Source organism: Mus musculus, chromosome 13 (genome assembly GCF_000001635.26).
Source record: "Mus musculus strain C57BL/6J chromosome 13, GRCm38.p6 C57BL/6J".
NCBI lineage: Eukaryota > Metazoa > Chordata > Mammalia > Rodentia > Muridae > Mus > Mus musculus.
In genome coordinates, this window is record NC_000079.6 from 93,002,651 (window position 1) to 93,025,630 (window position 22,980).

At 44.2% G+C, this 22,980-nt stretch overlaps 1 long non-coding RNA gene across 2 annotated transcripts; it reads left to right on the forward strand.

Annotated features, from left to right (window-relative positions):
- The first annotated feature begins 3,177 nt into the window (after positions 1-3,177).
- On the forward strand, positions 3,178-20,955 carry Gm41019. 2 transcript variants are annotated; one of them, XR_873807.2, is made up of 3 exons: positions 3,178-3,601; positions 5,211-5,355; positions 20,895-20,955. It is a non-coding gene; the product is annotated as a predicted gene, 41019 (long non-coding RNA). The 2 variants fall into 2 exon arrangements; XR_873806.2 differs by lacking the exon at positions 20,895-20,955 and adding an exon at positions 7,364-7,719.
- The last annotated feature ends 2,025 nt before the right edge of the window (positions 20,956-22,980 follow it).

Sequence of the window (22,980 nt, forward strand, 5' to 3'; positions counted from 1 at the left end):
GGGGCTGGCTAGACCCCAAGCCCTTTCCTGACCTGCTCTTGGCTTGGGATACTGGGGTGGAGGCTGGTCCTCTGAGAAATGCATTTGCCCTTTGCTTGCAAAACATCTATGAGTGATTGATGGACTTGTCCCAGGGTAGAAAGGAATGGCATTGAAATGGAGCCACTTTAAGACAAAGATTTCACTGTTTCAGGAAGCTTCAGCTACCTAGACTTACAACAGGATCAAAAGAGATCAGATTGTGACGGCTGTGGCAGGGACCTGAGGCAGGCCAAGAAAGGAGCCTCGGTCACAGTCACTTGTAATAAGATGAGAAATGCACTCACACAGAACTGTGACCTCTGTTTTCTTCACTGGCTAAAAATCAAGTAGATCCAGCTCCCAATAGGGACCATAACTCTTTCTCAATTGATTATGCCTTGGGAAATGAATTGGAGGCTTCTAGTCTGCAGATGGGAAGGTCACACAGACCTTGTTGACCCAGTACACACAGGTGGCTCAGGACAGTGCCCAGCTTAGAATCATCAAGAAGCTGGCCTTGTATACACAATTATTTCATGTCTTTGGGGGCTTTAATTTTCTTATAAAGGGTAGACATGGAACTTTTACAGGCAGTGGCATTATGTAGACTAAATCCTGTAAGCACCCAATAACATGTAAAGTGTTATTTCCTCAAGGTTAGAATAACACAATAGAAAGGGGCTTTTCTGAGTTTATGTCTTTGCTCTGCCACTTACTAGTTGTGCAACCTTGGAGAAGAATCATCGGAATACCCACTTCACAGAGTTCTTGTGAAGACTGATGGGATAATTCATGGGGAATTACCTTCCTATAAAAGGGCTCCGTAGCATTTGCTTCTATCCATTTACCTGTGATACACTGAGAGTCTATCTCTTTGTCTCAGTTAAAGGCAGGGTACCTACAAATGACCCCCATGGGCTCAAGATTGCCTGGATCAGACTGGTAGAGACAGTAGAGACAGCACCCATGCCTCCACCTCTTAGGTACCTGCCTAGCCTATTGGGACACCTCGCATTTAGCCTCTGTCTTCTCAGCTTCTGAGATCTCAGGATTCCAGAAGTGCGATCCTGCTTAGCCCCCCTCCCCTGGCCTGTCTTGTTCTATTACTGCTGGCATCCTGGTGGGACAATTTCACGGGGAGCTGGAACCAGTGCATTAGAGTAAGAAATCTAAAGAGATGCCATTTCTACCTAATCTGCTTTCTCCCCATGGGTCGATTTGACTGCACTTTTACTTTGGAATAAAAAGAACCTAGAAACCAGATAAGCAAACACCTTATTATCAAGAACCATCTGCAGAAAGTTTCATGCAGTGTCTCCAAGGTCAAAGCTATGCTCTACCTCATACCCAGAACAACAGGCAGGCAGGCTCGATAAGGGATCGTGAGGCCCTGAGACACAGAAGCAAGAGCATTCATTCCAACTGGATCTGCAAGTTCTCTGTGAACCCGAAATCTTCAAGGGAAGTTCATGAGTGTATTTAACAGAAACATCTAAGATCACTTGGAGTCAGTTGGGGAGGGAGGGAGTGCAGAAAAAAATTCAACAGCAACCCTGAGCCTTGTTCTTGGCTCTTTCCTTCTCTCTGATCCCAGATTTTCATTTTTTAAGAGTGCCATCTGTTCTTCCTGACTTTCTTGTCAAAGGAAATCATTTTGATTTTCGAAACTGTATGTTTTCTCTCTTTCATGTTCCTAGGCTGGTTCTTCCGGCTGCATACGTGGGGGATGGCAGTGTTAAGAGGCCAGTTTCTGCCATTAACTTAAAGAGACTAACTCCCACCAAGGTAGGCTGAGCCCCTGGGTTGCTGAGCCAATTGTACAGAATTGTAAGATGGCAGTGGGATTTTCTTTAGATTGCTGGAGACCTAGGTAAGGTGATGAAAATGTTCTGTCTGTGGAGTCCAAGGCAATAGCCAGGGGTACTTCAAGTGAGAAACTACATTTTAAATTTTAATTCATTTCTATTAACTTACCCCCTACTCTAAATGTAAATATACAGATCGTTAACTATATGACACAGTTTACAGGACTATGTGTGAATGCAGATTCAGGGAGTTGAGACAAGCCAAGCTCCTACCTACAGCAGGCTCACACCCACTCCGCCACCTTTTCTGACCCTTTCCTCGTAGATGATCCTTCCACAAACTACTACAACTAACTGGACATTTCAGAAAGCAGTTTCCTCTAGCACATGGCCACATCAATTTCTTTTCTAAAAGTGATTATATCTTCCAGCTACTGTGTGGGCTTTCAAATATTCTAGAATATGTGATACCAAAGCCCCATTCTTTCATTTGAATGTTATCTGCAAACCATGAAGCTTTTTCTTGAGAAGAAATGTGAGTCCAACCTTAGGTCAGAAAGAAAGAATACTGCAATCCATTAGTAATGTCTGCTGAGGTTGTGGGCAGGGGTGAAATGGCAATACTGGTTCTCATTTTGGCCAACTCATTATTGATCTTTGTAACTTTGCTTCAAGAACTATTGAACTAAATTATGTCACTTACCAAATGTATTTTACAGCAGTCACCTCCTGTTTTTGTTCTCCTTTCCCAATATCTGTAATGTCCTAAGTCTCTTGACAAGATAAAACTAAAATATATAAGTATTTTATAAACACCTTAGTTTTTCGTTGGACAAGGGCTGAGGTAAGGCAGTGAAATTTTATTAAGAAAAGAGAATGCAGACTTCCCATGAACTTACCCCTCTGGGCTGGTAGACAGCAAAAGCAAACAGCCCCCATATTTCTCCAGCTCAGTTGTTAGAGATGATGATGACAAAGATGCACAGAATGGGCAAATACCTTACAGATGGCCACAGGACTCATTTTCTGCTTGGTCCAAGGTTCCAAGATTGGGTCTAAGAGACAATCCAGCACTAAGATTACATCTGACCAGCAGAGGGAGGAACTCTGAGCAGGTGACTGTCACCCTTCTTCTATCAGTCTATTGAAGGTTCAGGGATGAGATGCAGACAGCTTCCACTTGCCACTGATAGGGGCCACAAGTGATCAGAACACTCACACCTTATTAGTATGTGAGTGGGGTGGGTTGGGGGTACCACAGGCCTTTGGTGGCATGGTCTAAGATGTCACAAACACTCCCCATAACAACAGGATGGGACTTGGCTTGCCCATCTTCTGGGGTGGGAGACCAGCAGTGATGTTTGGGTTACTATTGTTCCTGCAGCTTTTCTGTTATCAATAGGCTGATGAGACTTGTGGAAGCTGAGTCACTTGGAGCTATGGTGTGGATGCTGTGTTCAATCAGGGTTCCTGTGTGGAAACTTAACCTCCAGATAGTAACAGTATCAACAGGGAAAATCTCTGGGGGATGATTGGGCCATGAGGATTCCTCCTGATCAAGAGCCAGGACACTTGTAACTGAAGACTAGGGGAACCTGTCTGGGGACTCAGCAAGAAGGTGCAAGAGATCAAGCCCTCACCAGACATGGAACTTGCTGCCATCTTGATCTTGCACTAGCTTGCCTCCAAAGCTTTAAGTCACCAACTTCTGTTGTTTATACAGTACCCAGACTAAGATATTTTGTTATAGCAGCAGGAACAGACTAAGATAGAAGGTAATAAGCAGAAAAACCCAGGTCTGAATGAATGTCAGATGTCACCCTGGCTCTTGGCAGTGTGTTCTACCAGCTGTTGTTTAGACTATGCAGCCTTAGGCCTTCCATGCCATCTGAGACCGAGATGGTGGGTGAAGGAGGAAGAGATACAACCCAACACTTTTGTAAAATGCCCACTGGGGAAATAAACATAGATCTAAGAGAGTCCCAAAGGAACAAATATCTCCCAACTGTATCATCAGAATAACGCTCCGCAGGTCCCTGTAATGAGTACTGGCCTTGAATCAGCTTCATGGCTGTCTGGTGGCAACCCAGGCCAGGATGTCTGGCCCAGTTGCTTCCAGGAAAGCTTGCCAGACCCCGACTTGGGATACTCAGCAGATACTTGTTAGCTGATTATCTAATTTTAAATTCTCAGGCATCTACATTTTTTTTTTTCAAAAAAAAAAATTGGCAAAGAAAACCAAAGAACTATTTCTGGTTTCTCTTTAGGTTACACTTTCTTCTGCTCAGTTTTGAGCCAATACAGTAAGAATATATAATTCCATATGGGGCAGCTTTAGCAATTTTATTCAAGATGAACTTCCTTGTGACTGTTATTTGTGTTCTGATGTGGACACATGAAAAGGTGATGCTACGGGTGGCCCCAGGTCTAGACTTCTTACCCTCGATATTGGCTCTTTGCTTCATCCCCTCCATGTCTTCTATTTCTTCTCTGAGGTGTGATCAACTGGAACTGGAGTTACAGACAATTGTGAGCCACCATGTGGGTCCTGACAATGGAAGCCAGGTCTTCTAGCAGAGCACCCAGTACCCTAACCGCTGAGCCATTCGTCCAGTCCCTCCCTTTTATTTAGTTGCTAGAGTTTGGATCTTAAATGTCCCACAAAGACTCACTTGTCGCCTTGATCATTGACTGTTGGGAAAGTGACAGGAACTTTAAACAATGGGGCACCATGAGAGGTCTTTAGATCACTGGGAGTGTGTCCTGGATGGGGGTCATGTGTCCAGACACTTCCTCTTCCTCTCTCACTTCCTGGTGAGTGGTTTCACACTTTGGTTCAACCCTACATGACTGAACTCTCTCCGCAGAGCAATGAGCTGTTAATCATGGGTTCTGACCTCTAAAATGGTGATCTAAAATGAACTGTTTCTCTGTGTAAGTGCATTTTCTGATGACACAGTCACAGGCGTGAGGCTTTTGTTGTTAGCATTACTAACACTTTTTAATATCTACCCCAAAATCCTGGTTTTTATTTTAATCATCTATAGCATAAGTATTTAGGTTCCAATCTCTACTGGACTTCATCCATTTATGTTATTTTAAGTCTCTTCTAGTTGTATCTTGTTTTTTAAAAATACACTCTGAACATTCTTTAATTAGAATTCTAACTTTTCCTCTAACTTCCAAAACACAAAATGTCTTACAAGTTGGCTTTTTAATTTGAAGCCTTTAATTTCTCTCATTTTCAGCCTAATGTATTTTAATTACTTTTCCTTTATATTGAAATTTTAAATGAAGTTATATTTTTTTTAAGTTTTGTTTGTGCCACATATTTGGTTTTTGTATTGAACTTAAAGTTTCTGTTTCTGTTCTGTTCTTCGTAAGTCTCTTTGTCTATCCCATGGGAGTGGAAAGTGGAGCTCTGGAAGCATTAATATAGGAAGATTCAACCCCAGTCAGAATGGAGGTCACTTTCTCTCCAGCTGCCTCCTAGGGCACCTTTGATCTCATAACCGAGAAGCCACCTCAGGTAAGTGTTGTCTGGCAAAGGTTCTCTTCTCTTCTAGCTTAAGAGAGCCTGGGACAGATTGCCATTCTGTTCCCCTGTCTTACTGTGGCGAGGAGAATTCAAGAACCAGCCCCAGGCCTTCTTTCTTGTTTCACCTAAACACAGAGCATCTTTGGGGCCTGAGACTGTTGTTGCATCTCCTCTTCCCTAATGCGCTTGCTCTGCCTGGGGAGAGTACCAGGCTCCCAGGGAAACAAGGATTCAGAGGACACTGAACTAACACTCAGAGCCTTACTGGGGTAAGCGAGATGCCATCTTGAGACAATTTAACTCTAAAATTCTTGAGTCCCTTTGGAGGAAGTCCAGGGTAGGTTATCTTTCTCCAGAGGTATCTACTCTATTACTATTGAGCTCAGCACTCTGAAGCACCAGACTACTCGGGAAAAAAGTTGCCATCTTTGAACCTTTCCTTACCAAGTAAAGGTAAGAGGGTGTGTATAGACCACTCTAGCTCCACACCAGTCTCTTGTCCATGGTAGTGAGCTTGGAGAATTCTTTGGTTCTTTTATCAGAGAGCCTCCTTCTAGTGCAGTTGCTTGGCTCAGAAATCTTGCGTACCCCTTAATTTTAGAAATATTTGAACATAAGCTGGTATAGCTTGAAGAACTTATCCTATTAAATCTTTGGCCATTTTACTGGGAAAATATGAACAATTTAAAATCCTTGACCAACTTCCCCCCCAAATATTTGAGTCTCTAGATAATCTGTCCTCCACCAAAGAACCACAGCTTTGAGCATAATTAGCCTCTGAGATCCTCCTATTATCCTAGGTGGAGTCACCCTGCTAAGCCATGTCCACAAGACCATCATTACTAGGGCATGTTATTCTTTTGGGGAGCCAAGAGCTGAGAACATTCTCTCTTTCCCTAGTAAATATAGTAGCTTTGCATTTGTCAGATGCAGCCTGCATCTGCCTGTGATTCTGAGAAGCATGACATGAGGCTCCACCCAGAAGTCTTCATCCTCTAATCAAGGGGCCAACAGATGGGTGGGAAGGAGATGGAATCCAGGGAACTGGGCCATAAATATTTCTCAACAGCCATGAAATTTCAGTTTTCCTACAACATTGAATTATAATACCATTCCTCCCATAAGATGTCCCTTAAAATGTGCTAAGTGTCAAAAGCCTCATGCGGCTGAGAGCACAGAGGCCAGTGCCCTCAATGTCCGTGGGAGGTTAATTTCTCATGTAAGCCCAGAGCTTTTGAAAGGTCAATAGTCTATATTAAAAATCAGCTTTATTTTATTTTTAATCTTAAAAATCATTCCTCCTCCTCCTCCTCCTTCTCTCTCTCTCTCCCTCCCTCCCTCTCTCTCTCTCTCTCTCTCTCTCTCTCTCTCTCTCTCTCTCTCTCTCTCTCTCTCTCTTTCTTCCTCTCCCCCTCTCTCTCTTTCTGTGTGTATGTATAAAATATTTGAGTGTGAACACCCACACCATGGGGTGAGTATAGAGGTCAGAAGTAACTTTCTGGAGCTATATCTCAGGATGCAATCGCCTTGACCCATCTCGTTGACTCAAAGATCAATTTTTACAAGAAACAATTACTAGGGACAAATTAGGGACAAGGGAGTTTATTAAAACATTATCTATAGTGTGGAAATAAAACAAGAGAAACAGCCAAAAAGAAACACAAAAAAGTGGGGTTTAGTGTAACACCTGCTTGTCATCCTGTGTCAGGTCTGCTCTACCAACACAGAAAAATGCTCTAATATAATAACTATATTTAAATAATCTAGACCAGTCCTACTTCTCAATTTCTGAGATAAAAAATGAAAAGAGGAACCAGAGGCTTAAAAAAAAGTTTTATGAAAAAATAAAAGCATGTTAACCATACATTAAAATGTAAAATTTCACTTTAAGAAACATTCAAAGGTAAGAAAGAGATGTCTTACTTAGGAGTTAAGAAATTCAGTACATTTCTGGGATTCCTTGTCACTTTTGTGTTCTTCTTTCTCTTTTATTTATCAGTAAACCTGACTGGCCTGAGAGTGACTGGATCCTGCTCAGTGCAAAGGGGTACCAATGGTTCCTCCTGGTCCCTACCTCACTCTATGCAGGGATGCTGGAAGAATCTTTAGACTGGTTCTAAAGAACTTGGGATTTCCTAGGCCCTGTTCTTCCCCCTTGCCCTACCAACTCACCCGACCAACCAGAAGGGAGTTTGGAGTACCCCAGCTCTTGAGAACAGTGACTCTGCCCACTGGAAGGCAGGAGGGACAGGAGGCTCACAGACCAGAGGTTAAGTTCATCTCTGCAGTTCAATGTGTGGGATCCAACATGCCTGCAGTCATGAGCGCCCTTCTGCGATATCAGTCTTACCAGGGAGCAGTAAAACACAGAAGAAAGATACTATTTTTTGGACCTCTTCAAAACTCCAACAGATTAGTTGAATTTTACAGTTTAAAAAATAAATGGTTACACAAAGATGAAATGTAATAAAGCACAGGCAGTCTCAGTGAGGGAGATGCTCCTGACTTGACAAGCTCTTGGGACCTGGGGATGGGAAAGGGCCCCGGGCATTCAAGACTGGCCTCTGGGGGCCAAGCCATTGAACAAGCAGTAACACTAGGCAAGGGCTGACCGATTCCTGCCCTGCTCCGAGTCAGCTCAGTCCCGAGATGCTGCTGGAAGAAGCGTCTGTGTAGTCCTCTCCTTGCAGCGACTCTTGGTTGCTAAGCAGATCCCTTGGGTAACTATGTGGGCATAAAACCTTTGCAGAACTGCCAGGGATCTGCTTCACCCAATTGTCAGAGTGAAAAATGAAATCATTCCTCTCACCTGTCACTACTCTGCACAAAGCTTCCATTATTGAATGATGATGGAATGCATTCTCACCTACTTGCGGGAATATAAATGAGTCTTTGCATATTCTCCCTCCAAGAGAGTGGGAGGGGAGAAAGGAGGTGTTGGTGTCTCCAGAGTATATACTTTGAGGATCCAGTGGTTGGAGAGCAGTGGGTAGAACAGACCAGCTCACTCTTCACTATTGGCAAATGGGTGCTAGGAACAAGTGAAGAATCCTTTGCTTTTGGATAAGTTCTTCGTAGGCTCAGCAGTGCCTGGGGACCCCACTGACACCCCAGTTGTTGAATCAGTATCTCTGGAAGATGAGGCCACGGCACTCTGCTTTCTAAAGAGATTGCTGAGATGAATCTTTTAAGCATTATTGAAGTTTGAAAATCACCACTTTCTCTAACACATGCATGTACACTGATAAAAACAAGGAGATATTACAGATGTGCAAATAAATGTCATGAAGGAGTGAGATGCTGTTGGTGGGGTGGTACATTTTGGCAGCTTATATTGAAATGGCTGCTTTGAGTCTTGGGTAACCAGTCTCTGTAGAAAGCTGAATGCCTTGGCCTCAGCCCCAGAGATAACTATTCAGTAGCTTCAGAAGAGTTGGTCCCCAACACCACTGAGCCGGAAAGCAAGAGTCTTCACTTGTTTCACCAGTTGGGGGCAGATTCATCTCTAGGTAAGGAAGAAGGTAAAGAGGGACAGAAGCTCTAATAGTAGAGAAGGGTAGGAAGCTGGACCAGTAGGCAAGGAATAAGCTTAAGTCCATAGTGATAGGAGAGCACAGGTGAGGACGGGGGAGGGGTGTCAAACTGTGACTTCCGGTTAGTGAGTTCCTACCAAGAGCGTTTGGTAAGACAGAAGTATGACCAGATATGTATTCAAGAGAAGTAGCTGTGATCTATGTGCTAGTGGTGCATGCACTTGGAAGGTGGAGATAGGAATTTAAGGTCAGCCTCAGCAACATAGTGAGTTCTAGGCCTGCCTGGGTTTCATGAAAACCCTCCTTAAAAACAAAGCAAAACAACAACAAAACCAAACAAACCAGAAACAGAAACTAATTGGGGGGGGGGGGGGCGAGAGAAAGAAAATTCTGAAGAGTAATGAAGAAGGTAGGTTGGAAGAAGACAGGAGGGGACACAGGGAGAGTTGACTCTCCTTGCAGCTCTAGAGAAGACATGCTGGACAGGAGGGCAGAAGCCAGGAGATCCTTCCTGTACACAACATTGAACTTGTATGTCCTGACACTGTTCAAAGAGTATACCTACTGGATTTATGGCTGGTTGGTTGGTTGGCTGGTTGGTTGGTTGGTTGGTTAGTTGGTTGGTTGGTTGGTTGGTTGGTTGGTTGGTTGGTTTTTGGATTTGTTTGTTTCTTCATTTGTTAATTAAATCATATGGAACTTTTGATGTAGCACCAAATATGCAGATGACATTTATTTTAAAGAATTTAAAGACAGCATTTAAATTATTCTCACAAAATAAACTTCAGTACTCAGGAAAGTTAATGAAGTTGGTGCTTTTTAAACAGGACCATGATAGTACTCAGAGTTACATAAATCTAAGACATTTAAAAAAGCTAGGGCCAGGGATGTACCTCAGTGGGAGGAGTGTTTGCCTGCCGTGCACAAAACTCCTTCATTGCCTAAACCATGTGTGGTAGCTGCAAGCCCAGCACTGGCAATGTAGAGGCAGAAGGATTAGACACTCAAGGTCACCCTTGGTTACATACCAAGTTTGTGGCCAGCCTGGGCTACATGAGACTATCTCAAAAAAAAAAAAAAAAAAGAAAGAAAGAAAGAAAGAAAGAGAGAGAGAGAGCGAAAGGAAGAAAGGAAGGAAGGAAGGAAGGAAGGAAGGAAGGAAGGAAGGAAGGAAGGAAGGAAGGAAGGAAGGAAGGAAGGAAGGAAAAGAAAAACAGTAACAAAACTCTGCTTTTTCTAGAAGTAATTGCTGTAAAGATTAGGAAAATTTTTTCTTTTTAACAACATACAAAGCTATTATACTGTGTAGACCAGGACCTCCTTGGACAGGTGGTTTATTCTTTCTGGTTGCTAGCCCAGCAGGAAACTGTAAGTTGAGAGCCATGATCTCTGAAGATTGCCTAAGCCCCCAACCTGGGATGCATTTTATACCTAGTTAGTTAATAGCCACCTCATCTTTTCTCCCTAGATTTTACAGAAAGGTCATTTTCGCTATTTCTGTAAGGTCACCCTCCGCTCTTGAAGGCTCTTGGCAGCCTTTCATCCTGCTCTCAGACGCTCCTCTCCTCGGCTCGGGCAGGGCCCTCAGCTTCTGGCCGCACTTCTGCTCAGCCAGCAGTTTCTCCTGCTTCCCCATCTGTCTTCTCGGGGCCTCATCAGTCTCCTCTTCCTAATTTAGCCCTTCACTCCTGAGAAGGGAGCAGTCCACCCTCCAGTTGACTTTTCCCTCAATTACTGCGGGCTTGACATTTCCCCTTCCTTCTGAGCAGTCCCTCCCTGAACTCTCACTCAGAATCTGAATTATTTTGCATTCAATGACTTTTCAGCTTTTGATTTAACAACGTTGCCTGTCAGCCTCCCTTCTTCCCTTCCACTGGAGCTTTCCTCACTGCTGAGAGTGGAGCTTTGCTGAAATTTTAACACAGATTTGACTGGTTTCATCAAGCAAGGAGGCAGAGATAGAAGTCTGATAGCTCATTATTTCCCAAGTCTTTGACATGGCTTCAAACACACATACACAGACACACAGACACATACAGAGGCAGACAGACAGACAGACACACATACATACGTTTATTTTTAAACTTTGGTTTTTTGGTACTATAGCCAGAGACTGTCAAGCTTCATCCTGAATAGAATGCTATTATACAGCGGAACCTCAAGGATGGGGTTAATCTCTCAGTAGAGAAGAAACCACACAGGGCCTTTTCAGGATTGTTGCAGGACAACTCTTAATTAATTAATTAATCCAAAGGAGAAAGTACTCCATGAATCTTGTTCTCAGACAAGATTTCTGGGTATTGAAATGCTAATTTGATCAGGAAAAAAACCAGAATGGTCTCACAGATAGGTAACTGCAAGATCCTTGGGAAAGCATCAGTATGAGAAAGTTCAGTTATAAAGCTAGGAAGAATTGGAATTGTATTCAGAGGGTAATAATGGCAGAGTTTTCTATTAAGCCTAAGAAGCACACAGCACTGCTCTGATCAACACCGTTAATCAATGGGGAAATGCAATTTCAAGCCACAAGTAGCCGCTTCAATATGTCTGCTGGAATACGCAAACTGGAACCCGGGCATCACTACAAACTGACAGAAGGAGTTCAGCTGGGTCAGTAAATGAGGCAGAATGAGAGGGAAGGGTTGGCGTAGGCGGGATGCACACTGGAAATGAAGTGTGTTTGCTTCCATGGCGAGAACATAGGATAACACTGATCATAACAGGGGAGAAGGACTCCATATCCCACCTATCAATCATACCTATCATGTATCGAACACCTGATTTACATCTGCATACGTAAATGGTTTCATCTATTTGTATGTGTGTGTGTGTGTGTGTGTGTGTGTGTGTGTGTGTGTGTGTGTAAAATCAACACCTGAAGAAATCACTTCAAGAATAGAAGTGATGGGATGAAGGACCACTATAAAATTTTCTTTATCACATTTTGGAACACAGACGAAGAACACACAGAGACTTTTCTATCTTCAGAGGCATAGACTAGGCGGGGTTTTAACTATGTTTGCAAAGATCCTTAAGAGTTGGTCATTATCAGATCAAAAGTAATTAGACCGACTGATTTGAAAACCTTAAAAGGTAATGGTGTATAAAAACACGTATGAAGTAAAAAGTAATTATGATAATGAGGTTAGTAAGAGGGAATTCTGGTAATGAGGTATTAGTTAGTATAAAAGTAGACTGATTGGAGAACAGAGCTGGGAGTGCACACATCCTACCAGCTGGCTTTTGATAACGATGGGAGGCACTTCAGCACAGGAAGATGAACACTGCAATTCAATGATTATTTATAAACAAACCAAACATAAGTAAGCAAGAACACCAAAAAGCCAACCCCATGAAGAGACACCATGGCCAAGGCAACAATTGCTGGCTAGCTTACAGTTTCTGAGGATTAGTCCATGATCATCATGGCCGGCAGTCATGGTGCTGGAGCAGGTGGGAGAGGGGTGGGTGTTGGGCCTGGCAGTCTCCAGTGACACACCCCCTCAAACAAGGCCACATCTCCTAACTCTTCCTAAACATTAACTGGGAACCAAACGTTCAAACATCTCAGCCTACAGGGACCAATCTCATTCTAACCACCATATTCCGTTCTCTGGCCCCATGGGCTTCTAGCCATCTTATAATGTAAAAAATAATGCAAAATGCATTCAGTTTGACTTCAAAGATTCCCCATAGTCTTTCACTTTCTGAAAACTGCTACAAAGCACAAAGTTGCTTCTTAGACTCAAGGCAATCTCTTAACTGTAACCCCATGTAAAAGAAAAATAAAAAACCAGATCTCATACTTCCAACATCCAATGGCACAGAATATATATTATCATTGCAAAAGGGAGGGAAAAGAGCATTGTGAGGAATTGCGGGACCAAAGCAAGAGCAAAACCCAGCAGGGCAAACTCCAGACTCTGCATCTTCCTGTCTGATATTAAAGGATTTATTACTGGCTCCTTATATCTCCTACCCCTTTCATGTTTGCTGACTACAACATACTTTTCTCTCTTGGTCTGGTTCCATTCACTGCATGCCAGCCCTCTCCTTGGCTTGTATCCCACACTCTGGCATCTCCAACATCTTGGAGTCTCCAATGTAATCCAGGCTTCACCTCCACAACTTCATGCAATGGCCTCTCCAGGCTTCCATGCAAGGATTCCCTTGCCACATGTCTGGCCTTGGCAACTTTCCTTAGCCACAAACGAAGCATCCATGGCCATTTTACTTCTGCATTCTTCTTGATGAAGCTAGAACCATGTGGCTAAAGCTGCCAAGTTCTGTGGCCTCCTTAGGCTAAACCCGCTCCAGTGGCTTACATTTGCATAAGCTTTGGCTTGTTGATGCTTTTTAAGTGGAGAAAAATCTCTCAGTTCTGTTTTCTTCACAGGCTGCCTGGTTGGTTGGGTGGGGTCTTGCCCTGAGGGTACCAATCCCTTTATTCCAGTTAGCATCAAGCTTTTCTTTAAACTTCTCATCTCCTTAAGCACAAGTGTTGCCTTAAATTAAATTTCTTGGTATTCTTTTTTTCCTCAATCTACATTTTGTATGTTGCTCTGCCCACTTGCTCTATTTCACTGTAGATCTGTATAAGATAAAGCTAACAACCAAGTGACACAGCCAATACTAGGTTGTCTTGAAATCTCCTCTGCCAACTAAATTAGTCCAAAACTTTAATTTAGCTGCTGGCAAATCTTTTGTGGATGAAGGCCAAAAGAAGTCACATTCTTTGCCAAAATACCTCAAGAATAGTCTCTGGTGTTATTACCCCACTGAAGCATCTTGAGCTGGGCCTCCATAGTCTACATGGCTCTCAGAACTATGCCTTCCATTCCTCTGTTAAGATGGCCCAGTTATCTCTGTTTAAATGGCCAACTACTTTCTAAACCAAAGTATAATAAGACCAATTTAAGCTTATCCTCGACAAGCTTACAAATAAATGAGACTCAGACGATGGTTATTTTATTTTGGCTTTGATAATTACTGGAGAGCAAACCCTAATCTACTCTTCTAACTGCAGGCATGCCTACCTCCCCAGCGTTATACCCCAGATACTTGCTGGCCGCGTGCTCATGGTCCATCTCCCCTCATGGTGGTTTCTTCCTCTCCTCTCATTCTTCTTCCTTCTCTACCTGGTCTCTCCTTTCTCCTTTCTCTTCTCCACCCCTACCCAGATAACTCAAAACCTACTACCTCTAAGCCCTCTAGTAATTTGGCTGTAGCTAATTTTATTTAACCAATAGTATTAAATTAAGGAACATGGCTTGCACAACAAAAGCTTCTAAACATGAGAATTTACTTGTAGGTCTAGACCTTCAGGCACAGAATTTAGCATTGTAGTACATAGCAACAGACCAAACCTCATCAACAAAGTAATAAAGTCTTTCATATGTCTTCAACAAACAGCAATGCAGGCAGGCCTGTCAGTAATCCCCTAGACCTTATACCAACTTCTGCCTTAATTACTGGTCTATTGCTGTGAAGAGACACCATGACCAAGGCATCTTATAAAAGAAAGCATTTAATTAGAGGCTTGCTTATAGTTTCAGAGGGTGAGTCCATGCCAGTCATGACAGGGAGCATGATTGCAGGCCAGCATGCAAAATTTTAGAGGAGTAGCTGAGAGCTACATCCTGATCTGCAGTCAGTAGGCAAAGAAAGAGGGAGGGGGGCTGGATGTGGCATAACTTTTAAAGTTTCACCAAAATCCCACTCCCAGTGACATAACTCTTCCAAGGCCACACCTAATTCTTTCCAAATAGTTCTACTAACTAGAGACCAAATATTCAAATATATGAAAGCCATTCTCATTCATACAACTGTATTAGAGTAACAGAGCTTATAGAATGAATATATGTGTGGAGAGAGAGAGAGAGAGAGAGAGAGAGAGAGAGAGAGAGAGAGAGAGATTACATATGTTATATTATATGTATAAATGGGCAACCACCAACATTCTACCAGAGAACTACTACAGCTGGTAAACAACTTCAGCAAAGTTGGTGGATATAAAATTAACTCAAACAAATCAGTAGCCTTCCTATACTCAAAGGATAAACAGGCTGGGAAAGAAACTAAGGAAACAACACCCTTCACAATAGTTACAAACAATATAAAGTATATTGGTATGACTCTAAAAAAAGCAAATGAAAGATCTGTACAAGAACTTCAAGTCTCTGAAGAAAGAAATCGAAGAAGACCTCAGAAGATGGAAAGATCTCTCATGCTCATGGATTGGCAGGATTAATATAGTGAAAATGGCCATCTTGCCAAAAGCAATCTACAGATTCAATGCAATTCCCATCAAACTTCCAACTCAATTCTTCATAGAATTAGAAAGAACAATTCTCAAATTCATTTGGAATAACAAAAAAACCCAGGATAGTGAAAACTATTCTCTACAATAAAAGAACTTCTTGGGGAATCAGCATCCCAGACTTCAAGCTGTACTACAGAGCAATAGTGATAAAACTGTATGGTATTGGTACAGTGACAGGCAGGTAGATCAATGGAATAGAATTGAAGACCCAGAAATGAACCCACACACCTACAGTCACTTGATCTTTGACAAAGGAACTAAAACCATTCAGTGGAAAAAAGACAGCATTTTCAACAAATGGAGCTGGTTCAACTAGTGGTCAACATGTAGAAGAATGCAAATTGATCCATTCGTATCTCTCTCCACAAAGCTCAAGTCTAAGTGGATCAAAGACCTCCACATAAAACCAGATACACTGAATCTAATAGAACAGAAAGTGGGGGAAAGTCTTGGATACATAGAACGGGGGAAAAGTTTCTGAACAGCACACCAATGGCTTATGCTCTAAGATCCAGAAGTTTCTGAACAGCACACCAATGGCTTATGCTCTAAGATCAAGAATCTACAAGTGGGACCTCATGAAATTGCAAAGCTTCTTAAAGGCAAAGGACAATTTTAATAGGACAAAACTGACTGCAACCAACAGATTGGGAAAAGATCTTTACCAATCCTACATCCGATAGAAAGCTAATATCTAATATATACAAAGAACTCAAGAAGTTAGACTCCAGAGAATCAAATAACCCTGTTAAAAAATGGGAAACAGAGCTAAACAAAGAATTCTCAACTGAGGAAACACAAATGGCCAAGAAGCGCCTAAAGAAATGTTTAACATCCTTAGTCATCAAGGAAATGCAAATCAAAACAACCCTGAGATTCCACCTCCCACCAGTCAGAATGGCTAAGATCAAAAACTCAGTTGACAACAGAAGCTGGCAAGGATGTGGAGTAAGAGGAACACTCCTCCATTGTTGGTGGGATTGCAAACTGGTACAACCACTCTGGAAATCAGTCTGGAAATCCTCAGAAAATTGGACACAGTGCTATCTGAGGGCCCAGCTATACCACTCCTGGGCATAGACTTAAAAGATGCTCCAACATGTAATAAAGACACATGCTCCACTATGTTATAATAGCCAGAAGCTGGAAACAGCCCAGATGTCCCTCAACAGAGAAATGAATACAGAAAATGTGGTACATTTACACAATGAAATATTACTCAGCTATTAAAAATAATGACTTCATGAAATTCACAGGCAAATGGATGGAACTTGAAAATATCATCTTGAGTGAGGTAACTCAATCACAAAAGAACACACACAGTATGTACTCACTGATAAAGTGGACATTAGCCCAAAAGTTCGGAAATCCCAAGATGCAATTCACAGACCATATGAAGCCCAAGATGAAGGAAGACCAAAATGTGGATGCTTCAGTGCTTCTTAGAAGGATGAACAAAATACTCACAGGAGGAAATATGCAGACCGTGGGACTGTGATAGGCAGCCTATTTTGGTTGAATGAGGCTTGCTCCGGCGACCCAGTAGAAGACTCTACAAGGGACAGAAAAGCCAGCGACGTTCCCAGAGTCAGGTGCCTGATACCACAGAGCCCCCAACTCCTTGATTCTGTGACTATAAGTCTTGCAGACAATGTCCCAAGCTTCTGGCACTCTGGCTAGACTCCACCCCCACATTTACCTGACCATAGACAGGTATGCTCCTCCCCACAGTTACCTGACAACAGCAAGATAGCTCAGCCCACTATAAAAGGAACTGCTTGGCCCCTCCTCACTCTCTTTAACCTTTCTTACTCTTATCTCTAGCCCTCTTTCTCTCTCTCCCTTTCCCCCTCTTTCCACGTCGCCATGGTCAGCCTTTCTCCCTCTTTCTACCTTCTCTCTTTCTCCCTGCCGTTCTACAATTAAGCTCTAAAACCATAGACTGTCTCTGCTCATCAAGGCTCGCTGAGCTTGAATGATGGGATAAGTCTTTCCCCTAAAGAGCTGCGTCTAACCTTCCTCCGGAAGGCCTTCCTGCGCTCCAGCCATGGACTGGACCAAGGGCTCTCGCCCACGTGAGAACCATCCAGCATCTCCCTCTCCCACTGCCCTCTCCTCCCTGAAGAGCTGCCCCGGGGGCTCCCATTTGTTCTCAGCTCCCCACAGTATCCAGCGTGGGATGCCGGAGACTGAGAACCTCTTGTCCACCCCCACCCCCACCGAGCTGGGATTCTGTGGCTTCACACAGCCGGACACCCACCCAGGGCCATGCAGAAAGCACCCGGCAGTCCTTCCACATCCGCCCGCCCAGAGCACTGGAACTCTGGCGGGACTCCGGTTTTTTCCCCCACGCCCACTGCCCCGCAGGAGACAAAGTGTGGAACAGAGACAAAGTGTGGAGCAGAGACGGAAGGAAAAGCCATTCAGACTGTCCCACCTGGGGATCCATCCCATATACAGCCACCAAACCTGGATGCTATTGTGGATGTTGGGAGGTGCTTGTTGATGGAAGCCTGATAAAGCTGTCTTCTGGGAGGCTCTGCCAGAGCCTGACAAATACAATGGTTGCTCGCAGCCAACCATTGGGCTGAGCATGGGGTCCTCAATGGATGAGTTGGACAAAGGACTGGAGGAGCTGAGGGGGTTTGCAGCCCCATGGAGGGAGCAACAATGTCAACAGTCCAGACCCCCAGGAGCTCCTGGGGACTGGACCACCAACCAAAGAGTACACATGGAGGGACCCATGGCACTGGCCACATACGTGGCAGAGGATGGCCTTGTTGGACATCAATTGGAAGTGAGGTCCTTTGGCCTGATGGTATTTGATGCCCCAGCGTAGGGGAATGCCAGAGAGGGGAGACAGGAGTGGATGGGGGGGTGCACCTTCACAGAGGAGGGCAGATGGGATAGGGGGTTTCTGAAGGGGAGACCTGGAAAGGGGAAAACATTTAAAATGTAAATAGAGAAAGTATCCAATTTTTAAAAAAAAGATATTTCAATAAAATAAAATAAAATCTTGACAGTGAACTACAAATTCTTAACACCTATGCTAAAACTACGAGTGCTTCCCAGACCTGCCCTGGTGCCCTGGTGTGCTCCCAGCTATTGGGTGTTTGGGGCCTCTGGTCTCTCTGCATCCTCATCCCCCGAGACCATGAAGAAGGAGAACGTTCTTCCTGACAGGAGCTGCTGAGAATGCCAAGTGCAATGGACAGAGCTCCACACACCTTTTCAGCCCATCATGACTTATAAAGTGTCTTGCAGGCTGGTAGACCAAAGGCATAGCACTTTATGAATCATAGCCCAGCATATAACAGATCAGGAACTCCACCTGACTTACGGTGAATCACCGCTTATACTGCCCAGTAATCACTGTGTGCTCGCCAAACACCAGCTTCCTGAGTCTTGTTCTAGACGCAAGAATCAATGAAGATCAATGAAGTCAGGGTTTTCCAGGCCGACAACAAACAAGATACAAATAATGAAACACAAAAAACCAACAACAACAACAAGCAAGCAAGCAAACAGATGTACTGTGAGAAAGAGGACAGGCTCAGCATCCAGCCTCAGCTTGAGGACCCATGGGTGCAGGGCAGAACTCAGCCACCAATCTGGGGGAAGTTTCCCACCACTCAGGATGGGAGAGGGCAGGGAGTTCTCAGAGATTTGGAACTCAGGAGAATGAAGGCCAGACATAAGTAAATAGAACTCGGTGTCCTTGTTCCCCATAGAACACTTAACTTTCATTTCATCTTTTTTTTTTTAAGTTTTAGAGATTCTGTAACAGATTCATAGGTAGCAGTTTAAGAGAAGAAGGAAAGAGCTATATTATCTGAGTTAGGCATGGAAATCAACCAAATGGTGGAAAGCCTTGGTGGGGAGGAGAGCCTTAAGAAAGAGTGAAAAAAAAAAAAAAATACCAGAGAAAGCACACTGAAGCTCTGGCAAGCATCCAGACCATGGGGAGACAGAAGACAACAAAGATGCAAGGTGATGCCTCCCTGAGTCCTGATGGTGGTTTGTGGGAACATGATAGATGCAGGAATTCTGGGAGAAAAGTCACAATGTCACAAATATGGCCACATAGGAGACAAGCCCCAGAGGGAGAGGACACTGATGCTATACCTATGATCTCCATCCCCACAGACTCTTGCCTCAGCTTCTTGTGTGCTAGGGTTGTCTGTGCGGGTTCACTCTGCCCCACTCTGCCCTGTGTTTTCTACATCAGCCTATCCCAGGTTGCCCATGGCAACACTGGACCAATATATGAAGGCCAGTTGTGGTAACAGTTCCTCTCAGAAGCCTTTCTGCATCTACTGTGAACTTTCCTCCTTCTGGAAAGCAGCTGAGACTGAATCAGATCCACTGACCAACACATCCCACTGTCCACTCAGACCCAGCACCTATCACAACAGACAGCAAGAACAGCCTGCAGCTCCACTCTATTTCAGTCCTGGCACTGATTGACCAAAGCCAATGTGGCATCAAATTTCAAACAAAGCTAAGTGATGCCCGTGTAACTCCACACCTAAACATTCACATTAGCTGCCTTCACTCAGTGTGGACTTTACTTTGAAGATGAAGAGTAGCTTCCCAAGACACAGGATTTTCAGGAGGGGGTGGAGAAGCCATAAGTGATCCATTACCTCAGGAAAGGGCAGGACCTTCTGGTCCCCAAATTACAAGGAGCCCACAGGAAAACTAATCTGCTCAGCACATTTGAACCGTGTTCTTAAGTGTACAAGAACGGGGCTAAGATGGTGAAATTGACATGTGGTATTTTTGTTTGTTTGTTTTGTTTTGTTTTTTACCACAGTTTAAAAATCAATCAGGTCTAACCTGAGCCATAATGTGCCCTGTCAGCTGACAAGCAGATGCAGTCAGAGGCATGAGGAAGCTGGTACTCTTTAGAAAAGGGCCTTGCTAGCCGGGCGTGGTGGCGCACGCCTTTAATCCCAGCACTCAGGAGGCAGAGGCAGGTGGATTTCTGAGTTCGAGGCCAGCCTGGTCTACAAAGTGAGTTCCAGGACAGCCAGGGCTATACAGAGAAACCCTGTCTCGAAAAAAAAAAAAAAAAGAAAGAAAGGGAGAAAGGGAGAAAGGGAGAGAGGGAGAAAGAAAGAAAGAAAGAAAGAAAGGGAGAAAGGGAGAAAGAAAGAAAGAAAGGGAGAAAGGGAGAAAGAAAGAAAGAAAGGGAGAAAGGGAGAAAGGGAGAAAGAAAGAAAGAAAGAAAGGGAGAAAGGGAGAAAGAAAGAAAGAAAGAAAGGGAGAAAGGGAGAAAGGGAGAAAGAAAGGGAGAAAGGGAGAAAGGGAGAAAGGGAGAAAAAAGAAAAGGGCCTTGCTGTCTTTGCCACATGCATCTATTTCCTCAGCTTTCTCCTGTGTCCCAAACCCATGTTGAGTTTCCTGGGGTTACTAGAACACACAACCACATACTGGGGTGATTTACACAGCAGACAGTTACCCTTTTCCAGCTCTGCAAGCCAGAAATCTGCAATAAAAATGTCTACAGCAATGTGCTCCCTCCTAAAGAAGACCCTCCCTTGCCTCTCCTTAGCCACAGGGATTAACAAATCTTAGCATCTCTTGACAATAGATAAACCAAGTTATGCATCTGTCTTCAAATGAATTTTTCTCTGTCTTCTCTGTGCATCCATATCTTTACCCCCTTACAGCAGTCAGCAAAGCCTCTTCCCAGCCTCCTGATAATATCCACAATGACTCTAATCTTTGCAGGTAAGATGGGGTGAGGTTGGAGAGGGGTAGGGGTGTTAGGACCTTTCTCTGAGCCACAACTCACCCTGCCACAGGACGAGGGTATCTCCCCTGTTCTTAAAAGGAAGGACTCAGCCTAGATGCACCAACAGCTTAAACAGAAGCTCCTTGAGGGAAGCAAAACTGAGTGCTCCCCAGAGAGAGTCTGGAATGGGCTAACCTGAAGGAGCTGGGTTTTAAAGGGGTTTGGTGAATATTCATGAGATGACTGGCATATTCGTGAAGTAAGATGAACCTTTCTCCCCTCCCAAATCATAGTGGGTCAGGGTATTTCTTCCCACATCTTGAAAAAGCTCACAAAGTGTGTGGGGCAGGGGGTTGGCGGGGAGGACAAGCAACATTATAATACAAGTGGCTATGGCATTAAATGAAACCAGGATCTTTTAAGTGCAAACTGATCCCTTCATTAGTTCTTATGGAAGGCAATTATGGAAATGCCCTGGTGATTAGTTTATGATACAGCAGGAAGAACCTGACTAAAGCTCCAAGGATGTTTAACCACCAAAGGGGCACCGTGACCCTCCGGAGACATTTCCTTGGTTCCTCCATGTTTATCTGCCTGACTGGCGACAGAGCTGCTGACGCTCCACTACAGCTTTCCTCGGTTCCCTCCTGCCCAACTCCTTGACTACCTCACCTCAAACCTACAATAGTCACAGACATTTTTTTCCTTTTCTCTTCCTTATGTATGTGGAAAGGTGGTGTGTGTGTGTGTGTGTGTGTGTGTGTGTGTGTGTGTGTGTGTGTGTGTGTGTATACCTGTGTGTGCACACACGAAAGTCAGAAGTCACCCTCAGGTGTTCCTTGGGAGCTAACCACCTTGCACCTTGAGATACATATCTCACTGGGACCCGAGGATCACTGATCCATTGTCTCCACCTCCCGGGCTGAGGGTACAAGTGTACAGAACCACACCTGGCTCTTGAGGGCTCTGAGCATCACATTCTCGTCCTCATGGTTACACAGAAAGCACTTGATGTTTCCCCACCACCACCCCCAGACATTTTTCTCTTTCAAGTTTATTTGACCAAGACAAGAATTAGAAACTTTCATCAGCTGCTGTGTTGGCCACTCTATCTCCTTCCTCACTGAGAAAGGAAGGACTGAGCCTCCCTCCCTCCCCCCCCCCCCCGCAATGCATGTGCTTATGTTTCAGACACACACAAAACATACATGAGTCCTCCTTTGGGGCCAGCCCAGGTGGCAGTAGCAGACCAGCAAGCAGAAGGGACAGGCAGAGCAGTCACTGTGACCCTGGGAAGCACATCAAAGCACAAAGGCACCTTTTTTCTGAATCATGAAAGATGTAATTTTGACTCTGAAAAGTCTCTAGCTTTGTAAAGATAAGTCTGCACCTTCCCATGAAACCCTCCATCGCCATAGCAACCAAGAAGGTCCCATTCTCTAACTCTGAAGGAGCCGTGTCCTGAAACTTGGGAGCAGTCAGCACCAGTCCTCTGCCTTGGTTGACTCTGGCTTGGTGTGGTAACTACAGCCACTTACAATCTTTTTTAGAAAACAGAGCTTCTTTAGAGATGGAGCCCTGTCTTCTCAACCCTGCCTCTCCTCTTCCTCCCCTTCTTTCATCTTAACTAAGCTAAAAAGGTAGAACAGAAAGCTCTGTGGAGTATCGAGCAGTTCCCTTCTCTCTGCCCCAGTAAGCCCCATGAGGCCTGCCTACTCCAGAACCCATTTGTCCGAGGCTGTGCAGTGTTTCCATTTTCTTCTTGGCCCCTGCGTGACCCTGCACATAAGGGAACGTAATGACTGGTGGTATGTGCACACATGTGTGGGTGCATGCACAGAGGCCAGGAGAGGACATGAGGTGTCCTGCTCTATCTTTCTCTGCTTTCCTCCATTGAGACTGGGTCTCTCACTGAAACTGGAGTTAAGCTGGTGGCCAGCAACCCCCATCATCTTCCTGTCTCTACTTTCTTCTTGTCTAATCCCACCGTACGTAGCACTGGGATTCCAGGAAGGCATGTG